The sequence below is a fragment of the Thalassophryne amazonica genome, chromosome 6, assembly GCF_902500255.1.
Source record: "Thalassophryne amazonica chromosome 6, fThaAma1.1, whole genome shotgun sequence".
Classification (NCBI taxonomy): Eukaryota; Metazoa; Chordata; class Actinopteri; order Batrachoidiformes; family Batrachoididae; genus Thalassophryne; species Thalassophryne amazonica.
In genome coordinates, this window is record NC_047108.1 from 107658243 (window position 1) to 107673023 (window position 14781).

Genomic DNA, 14781 nt, shown 5'->3' on the forward strand with positions numbered 1-14781 from the left:
GCTTCCCTTAGGCAGTATTATTAGACGGTATTGCTTAAATTTTCATTGTTACGCAGATGATACCCAGCTTTATCTATCCATGAAGCCACAGGACACACACCAATTAGCTAAACTGCAGGATTGTCTTACAGACATAAAGACATGGATGACCTCTAATTTCCTGCTTTTAAACTCAGATAAAACTGAAGTTATTGTACTTGGCCCCACAAATCTTAGAAACATGGTGTCTAACCAGATCCTTTCTCTGGATGGCATTACCCTGACCTCTAGTAATACTGTGAGAAATCTTGGAGTCATTTTTGATCAGGATATGTCATTCAAAGCGCATATTAAACAAATATGTAGGACTGCTTTTTTGCATTTACGCAATATCTCTAAAATTAGAAAGGTCTTGTCTCAGAGTGATGCTGAAAAACTAATTCATGCATTTATTTCCTCTAGGCTGGACTATTGTAATTCATTATTATCAGGTTGTCCTAAAAGTTCTCTAAAAAGCCTTCAGTTAATTCAAAATGCTGCAGCTAGAGTACTGACGGGGACTAGAAGGAGAGAGCATATCTCACCCATATTGGCCTCTCTTCATTGGCTTCCTGTTAATTGTAGAATAGAATTTAAAATTCTTCTTCTTACTTATAAGGTTTTGAATAATCAGGTCCCATCTTATCTTAGGGACCTCGTAGTACCATATCACCCCAATAGAGCGCTTCGCTCTCAGACTGCAGGCTTACTTGTAGTTCCTAGGGTTTGTAAGAGTAGAATGGGAGGCAGAGCCTTCAGCTTTCAGGCTCCTCTCCTGTGGAACCAGCTCCCAATTCAGATCAGGGAGACAGACACCCTCTCTACTTTTAAGATTAGGCTTAAAACTTTCCTTTTTGCTAAAGCTTATAGTTAGGGCTGGATCAGGTGACCCTGAACCATCCCTTAGTTGTGCTGCTATAGACGTAGACTGCTGGGGGGTTCCCATGATGCACTGTTTCTTTCTCTTTTTGCTCTGTATGCACCACTCTGCATTTAATCATTAGTGATTGATCTCTGCTCCCCTCCACAGCATGTCTTTTTCCTGGTTCTCTCCCTCAGCCCCAACCAGTCCCAGCAGAAGACTGCCCCTCCCTGAGCCTGGTTCTGCTGGAGGTTTCTTCCTGTTAAAAGGGAGTTTTTCCTTCCCACTGTAGCCAAGTGCTTGCTCACAGGTGTCGTTTTGACCGTTGGGGTTTTACATAATTATTGTATGGCCTTGCCTTACAATATAAAGCGCCTTGGGGCAACTGTTTGTTGTGATTTGGCGCTATATAAAAAAATTGATTGATTGATTGATTATCAATAACTACTGTATTTACATACATATGTTTGTGCTTCATGTACTATCTGTCTTTATTCCTTTCTATATGTCTGTGCATGTATATATGTCTGACCATATTGGATGAATGTCAATCTTTTTCTTAAAATAATTGTATTTGCATGTCTCTTTGTATCTCAATGTCAACCATGTATTAACAAATGTACACTTTGTTAAAATTATGTAAGAGTAAGTACATCTCAAAACACAAAACAGCCTCATACGACCATCCATGAAAAATCTACTTAAGCACCCAATGTTCTGTAGGAATACAAACATCCTACGGGCACTGCACTAGTATATATAAATTTAAATTTCCCTCTACTCCACATTGGGTCAAGACCCACAGTTTGGGAGATTGCGTCCTTCAAGAATGAGGGATCAGCCAATTCATTGTTAAAGGTATTTGGTCAACAGCAGATAAATAACAGCACATGTATAAGTTCACCGTGTCCTCGATGAACTTGATCTCCAGAAAAAAACCTGGAACATATTTAAATCCACGTTCTTCTTAAAATGTATATATTTAATTGGCAACAAAACTGTAAGCTGGCTGTTTTAATAATTAAATCAAATACAGTCTCAAACTGCTGTATAGATGTTAACTTAGAAAAGCATTAAGATAAAAAATTTGATTTTAAACATTAACAATTGCCATAAGCATTAATGTAGAATATACATTTACCATGTTTTAATCTTTGAACATTTGCTCAGTTAAATATGGATTTTAGATGTAATGAATCATGCAGTAGCATCAAGTGTAAAATTATTAAAAAAAAGTGCATCAACTTTTACAGATTAAAAGTTTGACAGCTGACTACAATAAGTTCTGATCCTGAACGTGACTGTTCTGCTGTCTCAGCAGTGACAAGAAAAGTATGCAAACAAAGTACTGTACCTTACTTTTCAAGTAGAATGTTGAAGCGCGTCTACTTGCTGAAGTCCATACTACTGACTATTTATACATTGGCACCTTTAGGGTGGAGCATGAAAATGCACACATTACAAACCAGCTATGCAGGAAAATGCTGCTGAATTCATAAGACTCTTATGGTGCATCTCGAAAGTATTCACAGCGCTTCACTTTTTCCACATTTTATGTTACAGCCTTATTCCAGAATGGAGTAAATTTTTTTTTTCCCCTGAAAATTCTACTCACAACACCCCATAATGACAATATGAAAGGTTGTTTTTTTTTTATTTTGTTTTTTTTGCAAATTTATTAAAAATAAATAACTAAGAAATCACATGTACAGTAGTGTTCACAATAATAGTAGTGCTATGTGACTAAAAAGATTAATCCAGGTTTTGAGTATATTTCTTATTGTTACATGGGAAACAAGGTACCAGTAGATTCAGTAGATTCTCACAAATCCAACAAGACCAAGCATTCATGATATGCACACTCTTAAGGCTATGAAATTGGGCTATTAGTAAAAAAAAAAAAAAAAAAGTAGAAAAGGGGGTGTTCACAATAATAGCAGTGTCGCATTCAGTCAGTGAGTTCGACAATTTTGTGGAACAAACAGGTGTGAACCAGGTGTCCCCTATTTAAGGATGAAGCCAGCACCTGTTGAACATGCTTTTCTCTTTGAAAGTCTGAGGAAAATGGGACGTTCAAGACATTCTTCAGAAGAACAGCGTAGTTTGATTAAAAAGTTGATTGGAGAGGGGAAAACTTATACGCAGGTGCAAAAAATTATAAGCTGTTCATCTACATTGATCTCCAATGCTGTAAAATGGACAAAAAAAACAGAGACATGTGGAAGAAAAGGGAAAACAACCATCAAAATTGATAGAAGAATAACCAGAATGGCAAAGGCTCACCCACTGATCAGTTCCAGGATGATCAAAGACAGTCTGGAGTTACCTGTAAGTGCTGTGACAGTTAGAAGACTGCCTGTGTGAAGCTAATTTTATTTGCAAGAATCCCCCGCAAAGTCCCTCTGTTAAATAAAAGACATGTGCAGAAGAAGTTACAATTTGCCAAAGAACACGTCAACTGGCCTAAACAGAAATGGAGGAATATTTTGTGGACTGATGAGAGTAAAATTGTTCTTTTTGGGTCCAAGGGCCGCAGACAGTTTGTGAGACGACCCCCAAACTCTGAATTCAAGCCACAGTTCACAGTGAAGACAGTGAAGCATGGTGGTGCAAGCATCATGATATGGGCATGTTTCTCCTGCTATGGTGTTGGGCCTATATATCGCATACCAGGTATCATGGATCAGTTTGGATATGTCAGAATACTTGAAGAGGTCATGCTGGCTTATGCTGAAGAGGACATGCCCTTGAAATGAGTGTTTCAACAAGACAATGACCCCAAGCACACTAGTAAATGAGCAAAATCTTGGTTCCAAACCAACAAAATTAATGCCTCGCAGATGTGAAGAAATCATGAAAAACTGTGGCTATACAACTAAATACTAGTTTAGTGATTCACAGGATTGCTAAAAAAGCAGTTTGAACATAATAGTTTTGAGTTTGTAATGTCAACAGCAGTGCTATTATTATTGTGAACACCCCCTTTTCTATAGTAGATAACTATATATACAATAGTAGTGGACAACTGAGAGCCTACACAGAAACCCCCTTTTGTACTTTTTTTTTAATAATAGCCCAATTTCATAGCCTTAAGAGTGTGAATATCATGAATGCTTGGTCTTGTTCTGAAGAATGTCTTGAACGTCCCATTTTCCTCAGGCTTTCAAAGAGAAAAGCATGTTCAATAGGTGCTGGCTTCATCCTTAAATAGGGGACACCTGATTCACACCGGTTTGTTCCACAAAACTGAGGAACTCACTGACTGAATGCCACACTACTATTATTGTGAACACCCCTTTTTCTACTTTTTTTTTTTTTTACTAATAGCCCAATTTCATAGAGTGCATATCATGTTTGCTTGGTCTTGTTGGATTTGTGAGAATCTACTAGTACCTTGTTTCCCATGTAACAATAAGAAATATACTCAAAACCTGGATTAATCTTTTTAGTCACATAGCACTACTATTATTCTGAACACTACTGTACATAAGTATTCACACACTTTGCTGAATACTTTGTTGATGCACCTTTTGGCAGCAATTACAGCCTCAAGTCTTCTTGAGTATGATTAGTGCAGCAAATAAGAATATTTACAGAGGAATCTTTCAAATGGTAATCTAAGCACCAAATTTGGCACAAATACACCTTAGACGTTACCCTTTTGAAATGGCGGGGTGTCCACTTGAATTTACCCCAGGCAGCGAGGGTGGGGTCAATTGAAGAATTACAGAGTTAAAATTTTAAAATGCTCCAATCATATTCAAAGGTATTCCATATTATTTGTCTGATCATCAAGATTTCAAAAAGGTATCGTTTGGACCATCTATGACTGAATTCTATGGAGTTATGGAATAAAAAAATAGCAAAAAATGGTGAGAATGATCAATTTCAGTTTGTACACGGGTCAAAGGTTAAAGGTGCTCCATTTTTGGTTAAAAAGTGGTGCAAATTATTGGTTGAGCTAATAGGATTAATAAATGGAATAGTTTTGACTGTGTTGAGTGCTTGGTCTCCAAAATAAAGGTTAAACAATGTCGATGTCCATTGGATTCTATGACATGTGCCATTACCCCGTAGCATGATAACTAACAATGACACATGATACAAACTATTCCTTTTTGAAACCATATTAACTCAACCAATAACTTGCATTAAGTTCTTCCAAAATCAGAGCAACTTTAACCTTTGACTCCTGCATGAACTGAAATTGACCTTTGTCACCAATCGTGCTGTTTTTACCCCATAAGATTCACTCACAGATAGTACAAACTATACCTTTTTGGAATCTTTGTGATCAGACAAATAATGTAGTATAGTTTTCAATATGATTGGAGCGTATTTTAATTTTGACCTTCTGTAATTGTTCAATTGACTCCTACCTGGCTGCCTGTGGTAAATTCAAGTGGACACCCTGCCTTTTCAAAAGGGTAACATCTAAGGTGTATTTGTGGCGAATTTGGTGCTTGGATTACCATTTGAATTTTTTTTTTTTTTTTTCAGTTATCCACTGCACTAGATGCCCCAAGTTTGGTGCATTTTTCTTTGGGCAGTTTTGCCCATTCCTTTTTGCAGCACCTCTCAAGCTCCATCAGCTTGGATGGGGATTGTCAATGCACAGTCATTTTCAGATCTCTCCAGAAATGTTCAGTTAGATTCATGTGTGGGCTCTGGCTGGGCTACTCAAGGACATTCATAGAATTGTCCTGAAGCCACTTCTTTGATAGCTGTACACTTAGAGTCACTGGGTCTCATTCACGAACTGTTCTTAAGAACAAATTTGTTCCTAAGTCCTCCTTACAAAGTTTTTGTGATGACTGTGGCATTTATTAATGTTTTCCTATCCAGGATGTGTTCTTAGGTAAGAACAAATCCTACGAACACTCAGGAGTACTCTTATGCACATTTTAGTGCTGACATGTCCTCACATTGGTTGTGTTGTCTTCTTATGTGAAGCTCATTAAAATGCGATATTGCAGTGATATGTCTGTAATATCTCTGTTCATTATTATATGTTACATTTTGGTAATTTACAGAGTATTTTTTTTATTTTAAAATAAATTAAATGTACACCATAAAAAAGTGAACTAATTTTTTCTCATTGATTCCACTTGTAATGGTATGTTTAGGATATTGGACTCAAATTTAGATGTTTTCAAGATCTGAACTTAAAGCTCTCCATTGTCTTCACTAATTGTGAGTTGAAATGATGCTTATCTTTTAAGGTGAGTTAACTGATACTCATTTGAATTCAGTCACATTTTCAAGGCAGTTGGGGAACTTCAGTTTTTACAGTGTACCAGCACTGTAACATTAATCAAGTGGAGTAGCAGCCGCACACGGAGAAGATGGAAGTGTTGCCTCGGAACCCATGTCCTTTGTCCAGACACTCAGTGGATGTTACTCCTAAAAAGTAGGGTGCAGGCCTGATTGGTGGATTTCTGCAGAGATGGTTGTCCTTGTGGAAGGTTCTCCTCTCTCCAGAGGAAGGCTGGAGCTCTGATAGAGTAACCATCGGGTTTTGGTCACCTCCCTGACTAAGGTCCTTCTCCAATGATCACTCAGTTTAGATGGACGGCCAGCTCTAGGAAGAGCCCTGTTGGATGCAAACTTCTTCCATTGACAAATGATTGAGGCCACTGTGCTCTTTGGGGCTTCAAAGCAGAAGAAATGTTTCTGCACCCTTCCCCAGATGTGTGGTTCGAGACAATCGTCTCAGAAGTCTACAGACAATTCCTTTGACTTCATGCTTGGGTTGTGCTCTGACATGCACTGTCAACTGTGGGACCTTATACAGTAGTGTTCAGAATAATAGTAGTGCTATGTGACTAAAAAGATTAATCCAGGTTTTGAGTATATTTCTTAATGTTACATGGAAAACAAGGTACCAGTAGATTCTCACAAATCCAACAAGACCAAGCATTCATGATATGCACTCTATGAAATTGGGCTATTAGTAAAAAAAGTAGAAAAAGGGGTGTTCACAATAATAGTAGTGTGGCATTCAGTCAGTGAGTTCCTCAGTTTTGTGGAACAAACCGGTGTGAATCAGGTGTCCCCTATTTAACGATGAAGCCAGCACCTGTTGAACATGCTTTTCTCTTTGAAAGCCTGAGGAAAATGGGACGTTCAAGACATTGTTCAGAAGAACAGCGTAGTTTGATTAAAAAGTTGATTGGAGAGGGGAAAACTTATACGCAGATGCAAAAAATTATAGGCTGTTCATCTACAATGATCTCCAATGCTTTAAAATGGACAAAAAAAAACAAAAAAAACAACAGACACGTGGAAGAAAACGGAAAACAACCATCAAAATGGATAGAAGAATAACCAGAATTTCAAAGGCTCACCCATTGATCAGCTGCAGGATGATCAAAGACAGTCTGGAGTTACCTGTAAGTGCTGTGACAGTTACAAGACGCCTGTGTGAAGCTAATTTATTTGCAAGAATCCCCTGCAAAGTCCCTCTGTTAAATAAAAGACATGTGCAGAAGAGGTTACAATTTGCCAAAGAACACATCAATTGGCCTAAAGAGAAATGGAGGAATATTTTGTAGACTGATGAGAGTAAAATTGTTCTTTTTGGGTCCAAGGGCCGCAGACAGTTTGTGAGACGACCCCCAAACTCTGAATTCAAGCCACAGTTCACAGTGAAGACAGTGAAGCATGGTGGTGCAAGCATCATGATATGGGCATGTTTCCCCTACTATGGTGTTGGGTCTATATATCACATAACAGGTATCATGGATCAGTTTGGATATGTCAAAATACTTGAAGAGGTCATGTTGGCTTATGCTGAAGAGGACATGCCCTTGAAATGGGTGTTTCAACAAGACAATGACCCCAAACACACTAGTAAATGAGCAAAATCTTGGTTCCAAACCTACAAAATTAATGCCTCGCAGATATGAAGAAACCATGAAAAACTGTGGTTATACAACTAAATACTAGTTTAGTGATTCATAGGATTGCTAAAAAAGCAGTTTGAACATAATAGTTTTGAGTTTGTAGCGTCAACAGCAGATGCTACTATTATTGTGAACACCCCCTTTTCTACTTTTTTACTAATATCCCAATTTCATAGCCTTAAGAGTGTGCATATCATGAATGCTTGCTCTTGTTGGATTTGTGAGTATCTACTGAATCTACTGGTACCTTGTTTCCCATGCAACAATAAGAAATATACTCAAAACCTGGATTAATCTTTTTAGTCACATAGCACTATTATTCTGAACACTACTGTATGTAAACAAGTGTGTGCTTTTCTAAGTCATGTCCAATCAAATTAATTTAGCCCAGGTGGACTCTAATTAAGCTAGAGAAACATCTGAAGAATGATCAGTGGAAACAGGATGCACCTGAGCTCAATTTGGAGCTTCATGGCAAAGGCTGTGAATACTTAGGTACATGTGATTTGTTGGGGCACCTTCACACAACATCGCGCCGACGGGCAGGCGTGCATGATGCCAGTGCTACGGTTCATGCATGCAACAGTGTCTTTCGAGCAGGAAAATAGTTATTCCATGGGACGACGTGCACCACATCGCGCCACTGATGTGGAGGATAATCAAATAAAAACCAGCTGTATAATTAGTGAAAATCACTGGGTTCATATAAATAATACATAAAAGGGGACGCAATACAGAAGCCCATGGTTCAATATCCCTGGTTAAACAAAAACAATGCCATGGGATTCAAACCCACATGCTCTGATTTCCAGATGGAAACGTTTCCACTGTGCGACAATCACTGTCTTGTAACAGGAGCGTGAAATGGGTAAAATCAACAAGCAGATAAACATATTTTCTAAGAAAAAAAAAAAGCGCTGTTACCAGACCAAACAATGTTTGGTACGGTGTATTTCTGCTGATACATGACTAAAAGTGGTGTATTTGTCATACTGTTGGGTTATCCTGGTCCCGTGGTACGCTGCTCACAGCCCGACACGTGTCCTGTCAGATGTGAGATTCAGATCTGACGGTCCAAATGAACTGACGGTCCGTTTCTCCTCCCATCGGAAAAGCGGTATGTTTTTATGTATTTTCACACAAGCACACACACGTACATTTCCGTGAAAACACAGGACATGTGCTGCAGCTGTGACGTCCAGGACAGGAGATGTCTCAAAAGCTGTGGGCAGCCAGCCACGCCCCCTGTCCTGTCATCGCACAGACCAAGATGTCACTCTGTGATCAGATGAGAGATGCCTCACCTGCAGGGGGCGAACCACACTCAGACGTGTTTGGGGGGAGCCAACACTGGCATGCCACATGTGCACTCGGCAACTTCACAGTCATGGGACACTTAGACAACTTTCACATGCAGCTCAACTGTGATGGTCTGCAGATTGTTTTCGTGATGACTGTACGAATGGTGGCACATTTTCAAAGTGCCATGCGTGCACTTTGATGTTAGATGTTCGTGCTGACACCTGCCTTGAGAGGGTTCGATTGGCTCGCAGAGCGCACAGTTTTTCAGCTGCCGGTGTGCGCAAATAGTTGTAGCAACAGGTGTATGAGGCAGTGTACATTATATATATATATATATATATATATATATATATATATATATATATATATATATATATATATATATATATATGCATATATATGCAAACAAATCTAAAAAAAGAAAAAACTTTTTTCACATTGTCATTATGGGGTATTGTATGTAGAATCTTGAGGGAAAAAAATTAATTAAATCCATTTTGGAATAAAGCTGTAACATAAAATGTGGAAAAATTGAAGAAGCCTATTTGTGATTGGCAGTGCTGTCATCTGAGAACAAGTCAAAAAGGTGATTACATGAACAATAAATGCATGTTTAATGGGTTCATTTTTTTTTTTTTTTTTTTTTACACAGCACCTTTGCATTCATACATGTTTAATGCAAAAGAGACTAAAGCTACGGCTTAAGGGAAACCACTTACAAAGCTGAGAAAAAACTGACTTACACAAACCATATCATCTATGATGTAAACGGTGCATACATTACACATAGTGCAGTTTAACATTTAAAAAAAGTGGAACAGGATGATATGAAATGACTTCTTTGTTTGCTTCTTTGTATCACAATCGTGTGTGCAAAACAATGGCATCATTATCAAAGATTAAAGTGCAAATATTTATCATATCCATTTGTTTTCTCTACAGAGGAATGTCAGAATGTTCAAATGGAGTCAAAATTCAGAAAGTACGTCTCCCAACAGCACAACAAAAGGATGAACAACACAAATTCCACAGGAATGCCCATTCTTTAGGCATCTTTGACAAAGCAACAAATTTTCTGATTAAATAAAAAAAAAAAGAATGCAAAGATACTACCAGATCCATAGGTATTTGGACAGTTACAATTTGAAATTTTGCACGCCACTGCAATGTGCTTGTAGTGAAGACTTTTAGCTTTAATTCAAGGGATTTAATAAAAATCTCTCATTAACCATTTAGGAATTACATATGGAGTCTAAATATATACATTTCTTACGAATCATCATCTTTGCAGCCAGTATTGTTTAGAGTGGTCTCACACTGCTGATGTATGAAGCTCAACTGTCTGTTACTGGTGCAAAAAAAAAAAAAAAAAAAGATCAGATACCCAATCACAGCCTAACATTGGGTACAATGATGGTAAAAGTAGTATTATAGAACATTGTGAATGAGTTGATTGTGATGTTGGGATAGATAGTTACAGTGTTGTGAAAAACTGTTTGCCCCCTTGACCCTTTACATGTTAGATTTTTATTAGGGCATCAAAAAACAAAGCAAAAATTCAGGCCTTGTATATTCGAATTCCTCAAATCATACAGTTTAAACTCACAGTGAAAGGTAATCGCTGCATCATCAATTAAAAGTAACAACAATCTAAAAGCCAAAAAAATCAGCTAACTGAAAAGTTATCTTTTATAAAGCTAAACCAATAAATCACCCAAAAAAATTTTCGGATGCTACAGATAACCGATAAATTCCGGTACACTTGCAACTACAAACAAGCTGATTTTGAGTTTTAACACAATGATCGCTTGCGGGCTCATCAAAGGCAACCACAGACCCAAACAATGCGTCAGCACTTCTGTCTTTGAGCACCCTGTCCTCTGCTGGACGCTCCTGTTTACTACATAACTTCCAGCAGCGAAACAGTTCAGAGGAACCGCAAATCTCAAGTCTTAACTAAATAACAGCACTGCCGTCAGGCGGAGGCCTGACTTATGGTTTGGTGTATAAATAAAATTAATACTGATAGAATAACTCCATTAATGTCAATTCTGTCATTTGTACAAAGTTAAAATATAACATATCTTTTAATGTTGAATAATGCACTAATTCTGAAGTTTTGTAACAAACACAGACACATGGCAAAGGATTATGAGTAATGTGCCTCCACTAACAGTGATTGGTTGACTCATTCATTCTATGTAAACCAACACGTTAATGTGAAGTGTGTCGTGTGTTGGTGTTTACAAATACGAGGGCTGTCAATAAAGTTACGGTCCTTTTTATTTTTTTCAAAAACTATATGGATTTCATTCATATGTTTTTACGTCAGACATGCTTGAACCCTCGTGCGCATGCGTGAGTTTTTCCACGCCTGTCGGTGACGTCATTCGCCTGTGAGCACTCCTTGTGGGAGGAGTCGTCCAGCCCCTCGTCGGAATTCCTTTGTCTGAGAAGTTGCTGAGAGACTGGCGCGTTGTTTGATTAGAATTTTTTCTAAACCTGTGAGACACATCGAAGTGGACACGGTTCGAAAAATTAAGCTGGTTTTCAGTGAAAATTTTAACAGCTGATGAGAGATTTTGAGGTGATTCTGTCGCTTTAAGGACTTTTCACGGTGCAAGATGTCGTGCAGCGCTCTCAGGCGGCGTCATCAGCCTGTTCAAGCTGAAAACCTCCACATTTCAGGCTCTATTGATCCAGGACGTCGTGAGAGAACAGAGAAGTTTCAGAAGAAGTCGGTTTCAGCATTTTATCCGGATATTCCACTGTTAAAGGAGATTTTTTTAATGAAAGACGTGCGGGCGGGTCCGCGCGTCGGGACGCAGCCGACGCGGTGCGGCGGCACAGGAAAAACACCTCCGTGTTGATAACCATTTGTAAAATCCAGGCGGCTTTTGATGGCTTTCAGTGGAGTGAGTATATGAGAAATTGTTTAACAGGCAGGACATGTTCCAACTTGTCCTTAAGGCTTTCAACAGAGGTGTTTTTCCTGTGGCGGAGCGTCGCGGCGGCTGCGTCCCGACGCGCGGACCCGTCCGCACGTCTTTCATTAAAAAAATCTCCTTTAACAGTGGAATATCCGGATAAAATGCTGAAACCGACTTCTTCTGAAACTTCTCTGTTCTCTCACGACGTCCTGGATCAATAGAGCCTGAAATGTGGATGTTTTCAGCTTGAACAGGCTGACGACGCCGCCTGAGAGCGCAGCGCGACGTCTCGCACCGTGAAAAGTCCTTAAAGCGACAGAATCACCTCAAAATCTCTCATCAGCCGTTAAAATTTTCACTGAAAACCAGCTTAATTTTTCGAACCGTGTCCACTTCGATGTGTCTCACAGGTTTAGAAAAAATTTTGATCAAACAACGCGCCAGTCTCTCAGCAACTTCTCAGACAAAGGAATTCCGACGAGGGGCTGGACGACTCCTCCCACAAGGAGTGCTCACAGGCGAATGACGTCACCGACAGGCGTGGAAAAACTCACGCACGCGCACGAGGGTTCAAGCATGTCTGACGTAAAAACATATGAATGAAATCCATATAGTTTTTGAAAAAAATAAAAAGGACCGTAACTTTATTGACAGCCCTCGTAAATGTGCTTTTGTAAAATATGCCATTTTTTTGTTTTAAAAAAAAAAAAGGCATTTTCAAAAAAAAAAAAAAGCCCAGTTGTAATTAGATAACCGTCTGATATAACCGGTGTCAAAATAAATATAACACTGTCATGATCTACTGGTGCCAGACATTCAGTACTTAAGCTGGGTTTACAGTGTGCGAGTTTTGGCCCTTTTTCAGCTGATTTTTCACTCGTGTGAGAATTTTTTTGATCGTGCCGAGTTTCAGGTTAATCGCACGTCCTGCATCGTGTAGTATACATGGAGTAACGAGGTGCTTTTAACCTCTCACGACCACCTCCTGATCACCAATCATATGGTCAGATGAAAATCAAACCTGTTTGATATTCTGGTCGGCCGTCGTGAGGGTATACTGCTGCTGAAGAGCTACAAGCATCCAACCTCTCGCACTGTGCCTGTGCAAACACCAGAGAGAGTATAAACAGTGATCATCTTTTTCCCCCCTTTCTTCAACTCATGTAGTCTTGTAATGTTTTTTTTTTTAACTTTGATGTCTCCCATCGAGAGTTTTTGTAAAAATAAGAAATGCGAAAGTTTGAAAAAAAAAAAAAGAAGCTTCTGTTTATGTTTTGTCTTGGTGGCTTTCCTCACACTTCACCCTCTTATACAGTCACTCAGTTTTTGAGAACCATCTACTCCACACAGATTTACCATAGAGTGCTATACTGTTTGTATTTTTTCATAATTCATGTAAATAATGTCCAAGACATAGTCAGTGTCTTGGGAATGTTCACATATCCATCCCAACTTGTCCGAAGAAAACTGTATATAAAAGTGATGGTTTACATGTGCTATACTAAAGGGGGCACTTACTTATTCACACCATCATTTTGGCTTTTAGAATTTTGTTTCTTTCAATTCATGATGTAGCGATTACCTTTCACTGTGTTTAAAGTGCATGATTTTAGGAATTCGAATATACAAGGCCTGAATTTTCGGTTTGGTTTTTGATGTACTAATAAAAATCTAAAATGTAAAGGGTCAAGGGGGCAAACACTTTTTCACAGCACTGTATGCAAAAAAAAAAGTTTATAGTCAGATGTAATTTGTGGAGAGTGGGGGTAATATTTTGCAAAAGCTGTTAACAGTGGGCGCGCATTGGGACCACACACAGACACACAAAAACAAACAAACAAACAAAAAAAAAAACAGCAACGGGAGGCAAGCCAGGGACACAAACATTTTTAAATCACTGAATGCATCATTTACATCAATTATTTACAAAACCAAAACACTGCATGGAGTAGGCAGCTGTTAAAGTGTGACTGTGCAAAAAGGAGACTCATGAGGGTAGCCACCAAGCAACCCATGACAACTCTGAAAGAGAGCTTCTGTGGCTGTGATTGGAGACACTGTGCATTGTGCACCGTTTGGCTGTTACGCCATCAGTCACAGCTTTAGGGTGGAGTGAAATCAAGAATCTTTGTTAAAAAAAAAAAAAAACTCCCATCAAATCTAAGCTCAATGTTCTCATGTGCCTTCTGGCAACTTGTAGGTGAATTTTCATGTTTTTTTGGTTTGTTTGTTTTTTTAAACATCCTTCGGAGCATCACTCCACCATGAAGCTGTGATGCAACAAAGGCTGCACATTGCTGTTCCTCCAATCACAGAAGCCTATAACTGCTTCAGAGATGTTTGCGTAGCTTGGTGGCTTCCATCACTACTCTCCAACTTCCATAGTCAAGGTTGAACCCCTTGAATTAAAGCTGAAAGTCCAAACTACAAGCACACATGTCAATTGTTTCCTTTCAACTCCCATGTGGTGGTGTGCAGAGGCAAAGTTAGAATTTAAAACTAAAACATTGGAAAGCTTAGCCAAGCACAAGAACTATAGTCTCTTTAAACTTAAATGTGTAACAATACAAAAAAGTGTTTCAATGACAAAAAAAAAAAAAAGAAAAAAGTTTCTTTACTAAAACTTGGACTGTGGTGATTTCATGGAGAGATGAGTATTCTGTGGATCCCTGTAACTGTAAAGATGTTCTGTGAGTACAAACAAATAATGCAAAATTAGCACAGTCATCTTTAGAATGTGTATTTTTTTAGATTTTTACATCAC